General features: G+C 35.4%; 1 pseudogene; it reads left to right on the forward strand.

The window, feature by feature from the left end:
• The first annotated feature begins 1536 nt into the window (after window positions 1-1536).
• On the forward strand, window positions 1537-4008 carry LOC105535708 (annotated as a pseudogene).
• The last annotated feature ends 14894 nt before the right edge of the window (window positions 4009-18902 follow it).

The following is an 18902-nucleotide window of genomic DNA, read 5'->3' on the forward strand; positions in this document are numbered from 1 at the left end:
TATTTTTAATGCAAATGGACATTGGATTTTATCAAATGCTTTTGGTTTTCATTGCACCTGTCAAGATGATAATGTTTTTTTCCTTATTAGGTTGTTCGTATTACAAATACATTGGTCTTCAAATGATAAACCAACTTTGCATATTTGGGGTAAAAATACTTGGTCATGATTAATTACTCTTCAAAAAGATGTTTGTGTTTGCTCAAATTTTGGTTAAATTTTTTTTTTTTTTTTGGAGTGCAGTGGCCGGATCTCGGCTCACTGCAAGCTCCGCCTCCCGGGTTCACGCCATTCTCCTGCCTCAGCCTCCCGAGTAGCTGGGACTACAGGCGCCGCCACCTCGCCCGGCTAGTTTTTTGTATTTTTTAGTAGAGATAGGTAGGGTTTCACCGTGTTAGCCAGGATGGTCTCGATCTCCTGACCTCGTGATCCACCCATCTCGGCCTCCCAAAGTGCTGGGATTACAGGCTTGAGCCACCGCGCCCGGCCAAATTTTGGTTAAAATTATGGCATCTATTTTCATGAGAAAAATTTATCAGGTTTCTTTATTTGAGTTTTTTGATTGCTCTGAAATCTATTTGTCAGATAAAAACACATCCATACCAGCTCTCTTTTCTTCAGGATTAGCATGGTATATTTTTCCATTTTGCCACCTTTTGGTCTATTTTTTAAATTCATGATATGTTTCTTACAAGCAGCATGTAGTAGTATCTTACTTTTTTTTTAATCCAACTTGGTTATCTCTGCCTTTTAATTGGGATGCTTAAACTGTAGCTAGTGTAATTGCTGATAAGTCTAGCTTTCACGTCTAGATTTTGTTTTCCAGTTCTCCCGTCTGTTTTTTTGATTGTTTTCCCTTTTTCTCTTTTTATAAATGCTTTTGAAGTAATTCAATACTCTTTATTATTCCATTTTATCTTCTTTGTGACTTATTAGTGCTTGCTCTATCTTGTGGTTTTAGTGATGCTTTAGGATTGTTAGTATTCATGTTTAACTTATCGTATTCCTTCAAGAGATATTATACCACTTCTGGTATAGTATAGGAAATTACAATTGTATACTTCTTTTTCTTCTCTCCTGATCTTATGCTATATATTTATATATTTACCTATACATATGTCATAAACCTCACATTCGATCATTACTGGCTTATTATCTTTCCAAGAGCCTTAAAATAAGGACATTATCTCATATAATTGCCCATGTAGTTACCATTTCTGCTACTGACTCTTGTGTAGACCCATCTTTTCATCTTACATCATTTCCTATCTGCCTAAAGGCATACTTTGAACATTTTTTCTCATGTGGGTCTGCTGGTGGATTCTTTCATGGTTGGCATCTAAAATAAGTGTTCATTTTGCCTTTATTTTTTAAAGATATGTTGGCTGAGTTTAACATTCGAAGGTGCTGTTTTTTTTCTCTCAGTATTTTAAATGTGTTGTTCCGGTAGTCATCCTCGTGCAGCCTTGGTGCTTCATGCGTCTTGGGCATGCAGTGCCCTTGCTCTCCAGTACTTATAATCCTTTTCCTTTTATGATGCCTGATGAAGAGGAGGAGGTAGAGATTTGCACTTTTCAGTCATAAATTGCCCAACTCTTGTCTCTCATCATCAATACCTTCTATTCCAACAAAGAGATTTTCCTTTGGAAAAGATTTCTAATGCATCTGATGCCTTGAACAAGATTTACTATGAGAGCCTTCCAAGTTCGACAGTGGTAAAGAGCTAAACATTGACATCATCCCCAACCCTCAGGAACACATCCTGACTTGCTGGGCACAGGCATTGGTATGTCCAAGGCTGATTTAATAAATAATTTGGGAACCATTGCTAAGTCTGGTACTGAAGCATTTATGGAGGCTCTTCAGGCTGATGCATGCATATCCATGACTGGGCGATTTGGTGTTGGCTTTTATTCTGCCTACCTGGTGGCAGAGAAAGTGGTTGTGATCTCAAAGCACAGCAATGATGAACAGCCTGCCTTGGAGTCAGTCTTCTGCGAGGCATTCCTTCACTGTACGTGCTGACCATAGTGAGCCCATCGGCTGGAGTACCAAAGTGATCCTCTACCTTAAAAAAGACCAGACAGTACTTAGAACAGAGGCAAGTCAAATAAGTAGTGAAGAAGCAATCTCAGTTCATATGTTAGTCCATCACCCTTTATTTGGAGAAGGAATGAATGAAAGAAGAAAATCAGTGACAATGAGACAGAGAAAGAGAAAGGAGAGAAAGAAGAGGAAGGTAAAGATGATGAGGAAAAGCTCAAGATTGAAGATATGGGTTCAGATGAGGAGGATGACAGCAGTAAGGATAAGAAAAAGAAAACCATGGAGATCAAGGAGAAATATATCCATCAGGAAGAGCTAAACGAGACCAAGCCTATCTGTACCAGAAACTCTGATGACATCAGCCAGGAAGAGTAAGGAAAATTCTACAAAAGCCTCATTAATGACTAGGAAGTCCACTTGGCATTCAAGCACTTCTCTGTAGAAGGTCAATTGGAATCCGGGGCATTGCTATTCATCCCTTGTCAGGAGCTCCCTTTGACCTCTTTGATAAGAAGAAGAAAAAGAACAACGTCAAGGTCTGTGTCCATCGTGAGTTCACCATGGACAGCTGTGAGGAGTTGATACCAAAGTACCTCAACTTGATGTGCAGTGTCATTGATTTTGAAGCTCTGCCCTGGAACATCTCCCAAGAAGTGCTCCAGCACAGAAAAATCTTGAAAGTCATTTGCAAAAACATTGTTAAGAAATGCCTTGAGGTGAGGCATGGTGGCTCACTCCTGTAAACTCAGACCAAGACGGGTGGATCACTTGAGGCCAGGAGATCGAGAACAGCCAGGTCAACACGGTGAAACCCCATCTCAACTAAAAACACAAAAATTAGCCAGGCATGGTGGTGCATGCCAGAAATCCCAGCTACTTGGGAGGCAGAGTCAGGAGAATCACTTGAACCCAGGAGGTGGAGGTTGCAGTGAGCCGAGATCATGCCACTGCATTCCGGCCTTGGCAACAGAGACTCTGCTTCAAAAACAAAACAAAACAAAACAAAACAAAAGAACAAAAGAAAAAAGGAAAAAGTATCTTGAGCTCTTCTCTGTGCTGGCAGAAGACAGGAGAATTAGAAGAAATTCTGTGAGGCATTCTCTAAATACCTAAAGCTTAGAGCCCATGAGGACTCCACAAACCAGCTATGTCTGTTTGAGCTGCTGTGTTTTCATGCCTTCCAGTCTGGAGATTAGATGGAATTTCCATCAGAGTATGTCTCTCGCATGAAGGAGACACAGAGGTCCACCTATGACATCACTGATGAGAGCAGAGAGCAGGCTGCCAACTCTGCTTTGTGGAGCGAGGATGGAAGCAGGGCTTTGAGGAGGTGCACATGACCAAGCCCACTGCATGCAGCAGCTCAAGGAGTTTGATGGGAAGAGCCTGGTCTCTGTTACCAAGAAGAGTCTGAAGCTACCTGAGGATGACGAGGAGAAAAAATGGAGGAAAGCAAAGCGAAGTTTGAGAACCTCTGCAAGTTCATGAAATAAATCTTCGATAGGAAGATTTACAAAGTGGCTATCTCCAGTAGGCTTGTGTCTTCACACTGCTACATTGTGACCAGCACCTACAGCTGGACAGCCAACGTGGGGTGGATCATGAAAGCCCAGGCACTTCGGGACAGCTCTATGGTGGGCTACATGATGGCCAAAAAGCTCCTGGAGATCAACCTCGAACACCCCATTGTGGAGACACTGCTTTAGAAGGCTGAGACAGACAAGCACAGCAAGGCTGTCAAGGACCTCGTGGTGCTGCTGTTTGAAACCACACTGCTCTCTTCTGGTTTCTCTCTCAAGGATCCCCAGACCCACACCAGTGGCATCCACTGCAAGATCAGGCTGGGTCCAGGTTTCAATGAAGTCGAAGTGGCAGCAGAGGAATCCAGTGCTGCCATTCCTGATGAGGTTCCCACCTCTTGAGTGTGATGAGGATGTGTCTCACATAAAGGAAGTAGATTAGGAGTTTATACTTGGAAGCCTTGTGCCCTCTGTATAGCGTCCCCATGGCTTCCTTCACAGCCTTGAGTGGCCCATCCCACCTGGCTCCCTCTGCTGATGTCTGGTGGTTTTTCCCTCCTGTCCTTATGTCTAATGCAAGAAACAAGGGCCTCAAGCCCTAGTCCCTCTCTGCTTTGACAACAGCATTGGATGTTGTGCATTTTTGTTGTTCTAAAATAAAGGTATGAAAAATAAAGATGATGTTGCTTAATAAAATAATTAAATAATATTAATTACATAACAACATAATTCTATTACCTTTTTACTTATTTTGTTTCTGGTAAGAAACATACTGTCATCCTTATGACAAAAAATAATAAGTGTTATCTTTCTGACTGCTCTTGAGATTTTATTATCGTTTTTGAGTAATTTGATTATAACGTACCTTGGTGTAGTTTTCTCCATGCTTCTAGTGCATGAAACTTTTTGAATGTTTTAGACCTTTGGGTTTACTGTTCTCACCAAATTTGAAAATACCCAAGCCATTATTTCCTCAGTAAGATTTTTTTTTTCTATTGTCCCTCTCCTCTTTTTCAGTAACTTAAATTACACTGATGTTAAAGCCCATTGTAACTACACAGTGCTCACTGATGTGCTGTTCATTTTTCTTACCCTCTTTTCTTTTTGTTTTATTTCAGGTAGTTTATATTGCTAGGTATACAAGCTCACTAATGTTTTCTTCTTCAATATATAATCTACCATTAATACCATACAGTGTATTTTTTCATCTCTGAAATTGTAGCATTCAACTATAGACGTTTTTGACTGTAGTCTTTCTCATATCTCCCATGTTCCTACTGAAATTTTGAACACAATGATATAGTTGTTAACTACTTAATGCCTGAATGTCTGGTAAGTGTAGCATCTATATTAGTTACGAGTTAGTTCTGATTGATTGATCTCTTTGTTATGGGTCACATTTTCCAGCTTCTGCAAATGCCAGCAAATTTTAATTGGATAGTAGCCTAACAGTCATTATGAGTTTTACCTTGTTACTTTAAAATGTGGTGCTGGATATTATTGTATTTCTAGAATTACCCTTTGTCTTTGTTCTCATATGTAGTTAGGACATTTGGAAATGTTTGATTTTTTTTTCGTCTTTGCTTATACTGTTTTATAGATAGTATCACAGTCATGTTAATTGAAGGTCTAATTACACTCACCTACTGAAGCAAAAACCTTCAAACATTCTTTCCAGTGGCCTGTGAATCATAAAATTTTTGTGTGACTGGTGGGAACAGACACTATGTCTGGTTCTTTGTGAACTCTGGACATCTTTGTCTTTAATTCTGCCCTTGATTTGGGCCATTGCTTTACATATATACGACGATCCATACTCAGCTGAATACTCTTCACAATTGTCTCTCTGGGAACTGTCTTCTGTTTTAGTAGCCTGCCCTGCAAACCCTAGCTATGCTGGTATCTCTATTAGTTTTCTACTGCTGACATAAAAAATAATGACAAGATTTATTATTTTACATGAGTTTAAATACCACAATGTATTATCTTACATTTCCATGGGTCAGACATGTAACATGGGTTTCACTGCTCTAAAATCACGATGCCAACAGAGCTACATTCCTTTCTGGAGACTCTGGGGAAATCTAATTTCCTTGCCTTTTTCAGCCCACATTCTCAGCTTCATGGCCCTCTTCTTCCATCTTCACAGTAATGGCAGATCATGACCTTCTCATGCTCCCATCTCTCCCGTTCTCTTTCTTGATCCCCAGAAGAAAAAGACTCTTCATTTTTAAGGACTGATGGGATTAAATGGGGCTTACCCACCTAATCCAGGTAATCTCCACATCTCAAAGTTCTTGACTTTAATCAGATTTATAAAGTTCCTTTAGTCATGTACGGTAAAATATTCACAGGTTCCAAGGATTAGGACAGGAACTTCTTTGGCGGGACATTATTTTAATTATGGGAGTACACCTGGGTTTCCAGATTCATTTCCTCTCCTCATGGTGTCTGTTGGGTTCTGCGTAAATTGCTCTTCTTTGTACTATAGCCTGGAAACTCTCTCAAGGCATCAAGCTAGGGAAATTATAGATCTTATGTAATTTGTATCTTTCAGAGATTTCTGTTCTTCATTGTTTGATGTCTTGTGTCTTGAAAAACATTGTATTTTATATTTTTCATATGTTCAATGTTTCAAATGGAATGATAAACCTGGCCCAGATTACCCCCATTTATTTGGAAGAGAAGTTCTATACTAAAAATATTTTGAAGGTCTGTATTATGATGGTATTTCCTTGGTAGATTGATCCCTTATCAAAAAAACTATTACTTCTTTTTCTCAGGAAATTTTTCTCACCTTGAAATCAGCTATGCCTAATATTTTACCCCTACAGCAGCTTTTTATGTATTTATTTACTGCTTACCTATTTTAGTTACAATTTGTGAGTTATATCTTTGTTACTTTACTCCAATCTTTCTCTGATTTTATGTCTCGTAAACATATAGTGATTATTGATGATATCATTGTTGCTGTTTTCAATCCAATCCAAAATTGTTAGCCCTTTAAGTGGACCATTTAGCTCATTTGTACTTAATATGTGTACTGATGTATTTTGTTGTAATACTGTCTTTCTATTTGAGCCACATATTTACATTCCTTTTTCCATTTCCTCTTGACTTCTTTGGGAATAAGCAGTTTTTATAATCAATTCAGGTGTCTACATTTTCCCCCATAGAGTGGCATGTTGTCAGTTGTCTGGAAAGTTCAATATTATGCAAACTAAACTTTATTTGAATGCAATTAGGAAATTAATGTACTGTACTTCTAATAAAATTACAAGGTTTTCTTTTATTTTGAACAAAATGTAAATGCAGAAAACTATAAAAACAATATAATAAACAACCTTGTACTTGCTTTTCAGAATTGACAGTAGTTAAATTTAGTTATATAGGAATTATCTCATTTTTTACTTATGAAAGAGAAAATATAAGTAAAGTAGAAATTCAACTTTCATCTATTTTAAGCATGATGCCCTCCACATTACCTCAAAAACCTTATGTGCTTTTAAAATTTACATACTTTTAAAATTAATAATATAATAGTCTAGTCATAACTCTATAGCTTGATTTTTTTCATAGAGTATTTTGTTTTCCAAATCTGTCTTTGTTAAGATAGATCTAGATCTATATTTAGTTAGTGAACTCTATTTTTTGTAATGCAAATAAATTTTATCTTTATATCAAATTTTATATTTTATTTATACTTTCAAAGTTGAAACATAAACTGTTACTTAAATTTTGCCATTGTAAATATGTGAACTGTGAACTGAGCCTCCTTAAAAGTACCCTGTCTGCATATTTGCAAAAGTGCCATTACCATATACACCTAGAAGTAAAATTGCTGGCTTTTATTATGTACATATCTTTAACTTTACTGCATAAAGAAATTTTAATTTTGCTAACCAAATCGGTGTGAAATAGTATAATGTTTTATTTTATGTTTTTTCTAATAGTCATAGTAATTAATTCTAAGTTGCATCCTGGTTAATAGCATTTCTTCTTCATAAAATATCTCTTCATGAAGTATTTGTCCTTTATTTTTCTACTAATTAATTTGTTTTGTTTTTTGCTCATTGATTTGTAGCAATCATTTAATTCTGGTGAATTATTCTTTATCTGCTATATGTGTTACAAATACTTTCTTGTTCATTTATGAATGATATTAACTGATGTGCGTTCTCTTAACATTTTGTAGTTTCATCATTGTTATGATATATATCAGTAGTTCATTATTTTAATACCATATAGTTTTTTAAAAATGTTTGAATATTCAAATTTTGTCTTTATTATATTGTCTATTACATACAAATTTGGGTAACTTCATTTTGTAGCAATTCTAAATAAAGATGTGTGTACATACATCTTAAAATGCATACACTCAGTTTTTTAGACATATATCTGAGATTCATATTGGTAGCTAATATATTGCTTGGTTAACGATATTAGAATCAGCTAAAGAGTTATCAAAGCTGGCTGTATCATTTACTCACATTCTAGTCATGTATGAAATTTCCATTAAACCTCATCTTTGCCAAAACTTGGCATTTTCTTTCTTTTTACTTTAAATTCTGATGAGTATGTAGTCATTTTTAATTCTCGTTTTAATGACAACAGCAATATTTTTATATATTAAATATGTGAATATCTAGTTTTGTGAAATGATGGTTTAATTCTTTAGTCCAGCCACACTGATGTATCTGTTCTTTCCAGTTGATTTGTTAATAGAGCTTTAAATAGTCTAGACACAAATCCTTTGCTGCACATAGATGCATTAAAAATACCTTCCCCAATCTTTTGTTTGCCTTTTTACTTTCATCATACTGGCAATAGATAAGCAGAACATTTTAATTTTGATGAAATAGATTTTAATATTTTTCCTTTTATGCTTATTGCGTGTTCAGTCTTTCCCATAAAATACTTGCTCTTTGCACGGTCATAAAGAAATTATCCTGGATTTTCTTAAGAAACCCTCATAGTTTTAGCCTTCATATTTAGGTCTATGATTCATTTCTAATTAATATTTGTAGATAGTAAAATAAGATTCAAAGATTTTTTAAAACCACATATGTGTAGGCTTTCCAGCACTTTTTGTGGAAAAGTCCTTCCATTGACTTATTAAATTGTGGTACCTTTGGCAATAATCTAAGACCATATCCATGGTCTATTTGTGACTTATCTATTAATATTTTTGTTCTGTTGCTCTATTTATCTACAATTTTAGCAATATCACACTGTGTTTCTTAGTGTAGCCTTGGAGTAAATCTTGAACTTAAATAGATCTGATCTTGAAAATTCCATCCCTTTTTATAAGTTGTTTTGTTTAGATTTCTTTATAACCACATTTCTACAGTGTCCTTACAAACATAATTTTTAGTTAATCTAGGTTATAATGGCATGAGCACACATCCTAACCAGAAATGGAATCTCAGGAGAAATCCTTGAACAAAACACAAAATTCAAACTACAAATACAAGTTTGTTAAAAATTCACCCACATGAAAGATTTTTTCATAAAAAGACCCTAAAAAGAGAGTGAAATGAGAAGCCCATCTAATGTGAAACTCTTGTATATGAGCAATAAGAGATATGGAATTGAAAGTTCGTGGTAGAATTATTTAAAATAGGAGAAACTGGAATATGTCTACATGTCATTGATAATAGAACTAATAAATCAATATTGGGGTGTGTGCGTATATGTGTGTGTATGTGTGTGTGAAAGAGAGAGTCTCTGTGTGTGTATATATAATTTATAATAGAAATGGGTGACACTCAACTAAATCAGTATAGAAAAATCTTAAAACATAAAGCTGTGTAAAATAGGGAGTTCACAGAAATACTGTATTTACATATTATTATGATTCCCCTTGGAAATGTTAAAACCAAGCAAACCTGTGCAAAGAGTATGAACAGGGAACATATGAACATATATTTAACATTTATATAACATATTAAATAACATTATTAACAAAAAGGAATTTAACGTTTCAACCATAGATTGTCTTTGTTGATGAAAGTAGAAATGTTTAACAAGTCTATTTAATAGCCAGAATATTATTGGGGTGGAAGATATATAATGTACATACACTACTGGTTTGGGAATAATTTGATGAAGGCTTTCCAAGAATAATTGGGTAATATTTACCAATATATTTTCAATAAAACATCCCTTTATCTTTTCATATAAATTCTGCATTTATGGATTTATCTTAAAATAATTCAGAACTATAGAAAAATATTTATGAACAAGAGACTGTATTGTAGCATTATTAAACATAGCAATAAAAGAACCATATTATAGCTCCATTAATTTGTTTGGTACGATTGTATGATAGATTGTGTTAAGACAAATTGGAAGTGCTACACTGTAACAAAGGTGATCAATATTACTTTGTAAAATCTCAAGTCAAGATTCAGGAGAATTCAGAAAGCTCTGAAATAAAATACAGCAAATTATTATTTTATAATACATTGTTTAATTTTGTTTTTTATTTTCTTTAAATTAGTTTTACTTTTATTTTGACTTTATGGGTACATTTGCAGGTTTATTGCAGAGGTAAACATGTGTCATGGGGGTTTGTTGTATAGATTATTTCAAAGGTAAACATGTGTCATGGGGGTTTGTTGTATAGATTATTTCATCACCCAGGTATTAAGTCTAGTATCCAATTAATTATTTTTCCTGATCCTCTCCCACCTCCCACCTCCCACCCTCCACTCTCCAGTAGGCCCCAGTGTTGTTGTTCCCTTCTATGAGATACCATCACACAGCCATCAGAATGGCTATTATTAAAAAGTTATATCTAAAAAGTTAAAATATAACACATGCTGGCGAGGTTATCAAGAACAACAACAACAAAAAAAACCACTTATACTTTGTTGGTGGGAGTGTAAATTAATTCAACCATTGTGGAAAACAGTGTATCAATTCCTCAGAGGCCTAAAGACAGAAGTACCATTCAACCCACCAATCCCATTACTTGGGTAAATACCCAAAGGAATATAAATCATTCTGTTATAAAGACACATGCTTGTGTATGTTCATTGCAGCCCTATGCACAATAGTGAAGACATGGGATCAACCTAAATACCCATCAATGATAGACTGGATGAAGAAAATGTGGTACATAGACATCATAGAATATTATGCAGCCACAAAAAATAAATAAGATCGTGTCCTTTGCAGGGACATGGATGGAGCTGGAGGCCATTATCCTTAGCAAACTAACGCAGGAACAGAAAACCAAATACTGCATGTTCTCATTTATAAGTGGGATCTAAATGAAAATTTTGTTTTTTAAAAATGGTAATTTCACCCAGGAATCAGTAATTAATTTTGATACAGTTATAAATGAAGCTGCTATCAACATCCGTATGTAGTTATTTTATGGACACATGTTTTAATTTCTCTTAAATTAATGTATTGAAGTGTAATTCATTGATCATGGGGTAGATATATGTTTAATTTTATCATAAACTGCTAAGCAACTGACTGTCAGCACATGAATATATATCCAAATCGTGGTGTAATCATTTAATAGAGCACCATTTAAAAAAGGAAAATGAAACTAGCTACTACCCATCTTGGATTCCTGGGGTCAATATTAAAATGAAAATTCATCCTATGTTATATACATATTATTTTTTCACATTGTTAAATTAATCTTAAATTTTAAAAATGTATTTTATGTATATATTCAAATGTCATTGTAACATAATTTCAAGTGAGAAAGGTGTGTGTGTGTGTATATATATACACATATATATGCATACGTATGAGTTTATGTGTGTGTGTATGTGTATGTGTGTGTATAATTTGATTTAAATTACATCTAGACCAAAGATGATATTAACAGTGCATTTCTAGGTTTCAGTAACTTGGATGATTTCTGTTTCTTAGAGATTTTGTGTATTTTGCAAATTGACCTTAGAATAAACTCTTTATTTTGAAATTGTTGGAGGTAGTAAACTCATAATAAATATTTAATTCCATTATAAGGAGCTAGTTGTCCCCACTATTCAACATACAACTCTTATAGCATAAAAACTAAGAAGGTATGAGTGTATCTTTATTCTCTGCTGTGATATTTCATTAAAATATTTGACAAAATATTCCAGAGTGGTGAATGATATCTCTGCTGTCCTGTGACAGAATCTAAAATTCAAATCATTAGGGTGTCATTCTTCTAGTATAGAAATAGACATGAGATTATCTTAAATAATTTTACTACTAGTCTTTAAAAAATTTGAGATATTTTCATACACTGTGACACTAGAGGATGTTTGTTTACTGTACTATTTGCCTGGCACCCACTCGACCTGCCATAGCCATTTTGGGGGTAGTCTATCAACATATTGGATTGGGAAAAATTCCACTTTCTATTATTTTCTCTTGGCACACAGTTAAAAACCAGATTGGTTTTTAGTTTCTATCCCAAATTTTTAAATAGTGTCTGGCTTTACCCACAAAAAATGTGGGGAAGAGCAATAGGAAAGAACACTTTAACTTATGGTAAATGAAGAGCTAAGCATTCTCAAAATATACACAGACACACACACACATATATACACACATATTTATATACATACACACATATATATACACACACACACATATATATTCAGTAACACTGTGGGATCTATCTAGGATGTAATTTACATTGTGACATCTAACATTGACTATTAAACAAAAGTATGAAGAGTGATGTCAGCAAGATGGTGAATAAGAAGACCCCAATTATATCCCCCACAACAATTTGTCAGCCATCCGGAGAGAAAAGTGCCTTTGTGGGAAATTTGGGTTCTGGGCAGGGGGCAGTGAAACCCAGGTGGAGCCAAGACCAAGGAGGGCTATTTTGAGAAGGCAGGCTCCCATGCAGGTGGCACACTCACTACATGTAGTCACAGCTACAGACCCAGAAACAGCCTATCTCCCTATGGATTTGGCTACAGTCTCCTTTGGCTTTTGTCCTTTCATTTCCACCATGCACTCAGGAACCTGGGAAAAGACATCCCTGCCTTTGCCTTGGGTGCCAGCCTCACCAACCTCATTCTGATTGCAGATCTTGATGCAGCCTTGTCATTGGTTCCCTCAACCCACGTCAGCAATGGTCCAGTGATGGTTCTGTCCTTCCAACGGTCTGCAGAGAGACCCGGCAGAAGCCCCCCCAGGACATGGTGGGAGCCATATTTGCCTTTACAGCTGGTAACAGACCCACAGTTTGAGTATCCTGAAGTGGACCCTTGTCCCAGTGCCACTACTATTGACCAGAGTACTGGAGGCAGTCCCATCATGTTCAGATATGAGGCAGGATCCACACTTGCCCAAACCTCTGGTAACTGAAGACATATCGTGAACCCACAAGCAACCATGTGACCCAGCTCCAACATCACTTGACTGCAATTCCAGAGAAATTCCTGTTGTCTGGGGGGACTGAGTGTCTTTACCTGTTTATATATAGAGACTGGAAGAGATGTCTGCTCTTTCAAATACATAGATACAAATGGAAGGATATTCAAATCATGGGGAATCAAGCAAATATAACAACACTAAAGGAAACTAATAAAGCTCCAATAACCAACCCCAAAAGAATGGATATCTATGAGTTGCCTGATAAAAAATATAAAATACTCATCTTAAAGAAGCTCAATGAGATGTAGGAGAACATAGACAGCTAAGCAAAATCAGAAAAACAATTCATGAACAAAATGAGAAGTATAATTAAAAATAGAAACCATAAAAATGAACCAAACTAAAATCCTGGAACTGAAGAATGCCAGGATAGGACTAAAAATTCAATAGAGAGCTTCAACAGCAAACTCAATTATGCAGAAGAAAAAGTAAGCAAACTTGAAGATAGGTCATTTGAAATCAGCCAATTAAAGAAACTGAAAGAAAGTATAATGAAAAAGAGTGAAGAAAGAATTTGAGACCTCTGAGAAGCCATCAAACAAACAAGTATATGTTATGGAAGTCCCAAGAGAAGAGAGAAAAGAACAGAAAGAATTAGTGGCTATAAACTTTCCAAATATTGGAAGGAGTATGGATATCCAGCTTCATGAAGCTCCAAGAACCTAAACACAGCAACCCAAAGATTACATTGAAATATATTCTAATCAAATTGTCAAAAGTCAAAAACAAAGAGAGAATTTTGAATACAGCAAGGGAAAGGTGACTCATAACAGAAGGAATGTTCATAGGGCTATCAGCAAATTTCTTAGCATGCAAAAACATCACTTTGATTTATAAATTTCTATTTAGTCATTAGGTAATACATTTATGGCAGAATAAAAAGTAACAGCAGCAATCTCTTTTCACCTTCTCAAACAAATACTAGAGTTGTTTCTACTATGTCTCAGAGAAGAGTTCTGGAAATAATCAGAATGATCTGGAATGCAATAAATCTAGTATGTAGCATGTATCTAAATGAATAAGAACTGTGAGATAGTTATTTTTAATGTTTATTGGTGATAAGGGACATGTATTATGTATATTGTAGTCTACTTTTCAGTTTACAGCATGAACTGTAGTAATTAGAATTGGAATTAGTAAGATGCCATTGTTGGTTATAAAACCAGTTGCAGCAGGTTTTCATGGGAAGGATCCTATACTGAGGGAATAGACTAAGTTGTCTATAAGCTCAGTAAATGCTTTTAGTTCATTATGGTGCTATCAAGTAAGGTAGCCTTAAAATGTTAATGTAGCATCTAAAAGTGCCTAGCTCTCTCCTTAGACACTAGAAGTGAAACTAGCTCAGTAAAATTTAAGAGCAGCAATATCAGAAGCAGAGTTCAATGCCTCAGAGTTTTATAAAAATGTTGTTGTCATCATCATTGAGGCTTAAATTGAAATTAAATCCTAGTGGTTTATTTAGAAGGTCTTGTAACCTGGTATGAGGGTATTTGAAAAGTTCAGGAATAAGTATTGAAAAACATAAGCTTGTAGTGATGATTACTGAAAGGAAATGTGATTCTTAAAGAAATGCTGATAAGTGGAATAAGAGTTTTAGAAATAAATGTGATTATGTTTTCACAAAGATATTTTTATTTGATAAAAAGATTCATTTTTAACAGGTTGCCCGCATAGCAAATGTTCCACTTTTTAAAAAAATACTATTATATTGCCTTTTAAATCCTCTCCCATCCCCCTTTTCCCTGTCCATGGGTATTTGGTAAAGTTTCTCTAATCCCCTTCATTATTTCCAAAAATGACTATTTGAGCAATATCTAAGCATAAATCACTAAAAGTAGTCTGAAGTCTATTAGAATAAGACTTCAAAACAATTGAAGTATGTATTCTAAGTCATGAACTATGGATCATCAGAATTCTAACAGTAAGAGATAATCTACTCCCATTTTATACCTGATTATGTTTAAAATTCTGGAGGACCAGTGTGCATGCCTGAGTGACTACAGCCTGTGATTTGCCATAGGAATTATAGGAAAAAATCATTGGAATAAAAACTTCACTCTGACTGCAAAATGACTGAAGTATTTGACATATTATTCTATGGGTAGTGGAGAACCATTACTAACAGTTTTTAAGCAGGGTAATATAACTTCCAAATTTATGTTATTTTTAGAAGAAAGACAACTTTGAACAGACACTATACATTTAGAAAGAGGAAAGAAGGGGGAAAAAACTCTATTGCAATAAACCAGGAGTTAAATAGGAATTATCAGAAGTAGGAGTAGGAATAAGAGAATGAGACTATTTGCATTTTGTAAGTCATTATGGAAACAGACAAATTGAAGATTGCTATTCTATTCAATAGAGGGCTAAAAGAGGAGTGATGTTGTTCTTGTAATGTTTTGCTTGAGTGAATAGATAGATGATAGTAGCATTACCTTATATGGAGAATATGGGATGATAGGTTTTGAGGGAAACATCACAATTTCATACACGGTCTTTGAAGTCATTTACAGTAATTTTAATATTTGTATTAAATATTGAATTATAAAATGTTTGTTATTAAGAACTATCCAATGTGCATTTCATTTGGTTTTATAAGTTATAAATACTAAAGATATAGATTTTGCTGTTATTTGAATAGAGATTACATTGACGATATCTGTGGATGGAATTGTAAAAGTAAGAACAGAAAGAATTACGAAGCAAGAGGGCTGAGTGTTGAACCCTGAGACTATCCACGTTGAAGGCATGAGTATATGAAAGAGACAAACAATTAAAAAGCCATCAGTGAGGAGGGAGGTAAAGTTAATAGTGCCCTGAAAGCAAAGCATGCAATTTTTAAAAGAAAGTACAGGTCAGCAGTATAGAAGGCTTTCAAGAGATCATATAGGAGAAGGCTTGAGAATAGATCTATGGAATAGGAATTTCATAAATCACTTATAACACTGAAATGTAGGTTTCAGATTTGTAACACAGTAGAAATCAGCTTGTATTAGAAAAAGCTGAAAAGTGAAAGCAAAGCACAGAAACGGCTCTTCTTTTGAAACTGGTATAAAGAGAAAGCAAGAAAACTTGAAGTAGACTTGGGAGCAACAGGTTCTGAAGACTGATTTGACAGCTAAGGGAAAGCAATCAAAAAAGGTAATGGTTAGAGATGTAAGTGAGAGAGGCCATCAGTGATGAAGAAACAGAAGATGTGGTTGAAGCCACAGAGATGAATGTAGTGTTGGAAATAAAGTTATTAAGAATGTCAGGAGTTGAAGTCAGTTTACAATATGGTAGTTGGAAACAGAGGATTAGGCCTGGGGGTTAAAACAGTGTAATGTCACCTATGTGTTCCAATTGCACTCTGTAGAACCTAAACCTAGCTTGAGAGGTGACTCCTCTATTTTTTTTTTTAATTCACATATTTAACCCATGTGAATGGCATTAAACTTGCAGACAGGATGGGAAATATTCACTGTTTTCTTCAGGGATTTGGTGATTCTGTCGAAGACTGAAAATTTTGAATGTTCACACATCTGCATATAGAGTTTGCTTTGGTCCTTCCTTTAGGTTCGCTGTGACAGTGATTCTCAAGTTTTTGATATGTAGTGCTTAATGTACAAGTTTATTGATAGGACAACCGTGCATATTCTATGTTATGACAGATTGAAGAGATTTTCCAGGGTAATCACTGGGTCTCACATTTGCTGACTGTCGAATCTACTGCAGGGAGCATGCAGTTCCACTGTAAATATAACAAACAAACTAAGTCAGGTTGTCTGAGCCCAGAAAATTAAGGGAAACAACACAGATCATCTTCACAGACTAAAGACTAGTAGAAAAAAATCAACAGAAAGCTGTGCTATTTGTTGTTCCTCTACTGTTTCGTTCAACTCAACAACTAAATTCAGTTTTCCCGGCTTAACCACTTCCTAATATGGTTTCAACAAAATGGCTTTTAGTTTTTGGCTCTTGCCTATTCCTCTGTCCTCATTTCTTTTCGTCCTCTCCTTTATTTGCTAACTTCAGCCACTCTGCTCTTCTAGTATCTTGAACATGCCAAAATCATTCCTCCCTTTAGAATTTTAACACCAGCTGTTCCCTCAGATATGTTCGTAATTTGCATATTTAAATATTTATTTAAAATACAAACCTAAATATGAAATCCTTAAAACTAAGGTGATTCTACAGACTTCTTTATATTATCATGTTTTATATTTTTGATTGAATCATTACTGATTGGTATATTCTTTTAAGTTAATCCGCCTTTTTTTTTTGTCTGATTCTAGGGATGGCAAAGGCTTGCATGTCCTCTTTCTCATGTCCTCAGTCTCTAAACCACTTAAACATAAGTAGGTTGATGTTTATCATAGTATATCACATAGTATACTGTACATAAATACAAAATACATAATGCATATAAATGCCACCATACTAATAGTATGCGGTTTTAAATGGGTTCTGAGAAGTAAGAACATGAATAGAAAGCAGATGGATCCACTCATTGTCAGCAAATTCAGTGACTGAGGATGAAATAGGAAGTGATAGATGAAATAAGAGGCATAGAACCAATTCAGAACATCACCTCTTCTGGTCAGGTGCGGTGGCTCATGCCTGTACTCCTAGCACTTTGGGAGGCCAAGGCAGGCAGATCACCTGAGGTCAGGAGTTCGACACCAACCTGGCCAACATGGTGAAACCCCATCTCTACTGAAAATACAAAAATTAGCCAGGCATGGTGGCGTGCACCTGTAATCCCAGCTACTCCAGAGGCTGAGGCAGGAGAATCACTTGAACCCAGGAGGCGGAGGTTGTAGTGAATGGAAATGTGCCACTGTACTCCAGCCTAGGCGACAGAGTAAGACTGTCAAAAAAAGAAAAGAAAAGAAAAGAAAAAAAGTAAAAGAAAAAGAAAACGAAAACGAACGTCACTTCTAAATTGCGAGTGCTTAGAAAAAGTAAAAAAAATGAAATGTTAATGATTTATATGAGGAGGATTGAGATGATTTTAGTTATAGTTAACTGTCTTCAGTTTAGTTAGTGGGTCCCACCTGTCTCTATATAATATTGATGGACTCTTCTGAGTATAACACAGCCTTCTATCCACTCATTGTTTACAAGCAGAAACATTAAACACACGTCCTGATAAAGCAATCAGAGACTGAGAAAATGTGAGTTTTATACACCCAGAACTTTCTGGTTTATCACCCTTCAGCACTTGTTTAATGTTCACACAGAATAATCATTTTGCTAAAAAGAGGAAATGGAATAGAGCTCATAGAGATGTTTGTTTTGTGTGTGTCTCACACAGCCCATCTTACTCTGTTATCTTTAGTCATAGGCTTCATGTCTGAAGGGATAGAAAAAGGGGTTAAGAAGAGAGCTCGGTCCGCTACTGCACTACTTTATCATCGCCGTGTCTGCGTTTCAACATCGTCGAGTGTTCAGAACAACACTTTGTAAAGCATAATGCAAAGGCCCCTCAGTTATCAAACTTGATGATATATATGTATGCCGTTAGCTACCTTACTTTGAGAGTTTTTCACTGTAATATATATCATATATTCAGACACGTATATATAGTTTAGATAAGATTTATTAAGCAGATACTCACATAACCACCAGTCAGAGCAAGAAGTGGAACAACCCAAAGCCCCAAATACCCTCTCCTGTGGCCCTCTTATTCTACATTTCTTGTCTCTCTACTAGAGGCAAATGCTATATTGATTTTGGGGACCCTTTCCTTTATTTTTTGTGAATTTTTAAACCTCTGCATATATCCTTAAATAATATAATTCAATATTGCCTATTTTCGAACACTATCTGTATAAATGGATAAATTATTTCTGTGACTTACTTCTTTTGACTCAATAATATATTTTTAGAACTTATTTCTTTTGCCGCTTTTAGATATATGTAATTCATTTCCATAGATGAGCAGGA

The sequence above is a fragment of the Mandrillus leucophaeus genome, unplaced genomic scaffold (assembly GCF_000951045.1).
Source record: "Mandrillus leucophaeus isolate KB7577 unplaced genomic scaffold, Mleu.le_1.0 Scaffold15, whole genome shotgun sequence".
NCBI lineage: Eukaryota > Metazoa > Chordata > Mammalia > Primates > Cercopithecidae > Mandrillus > Mandrillus leucophaeus.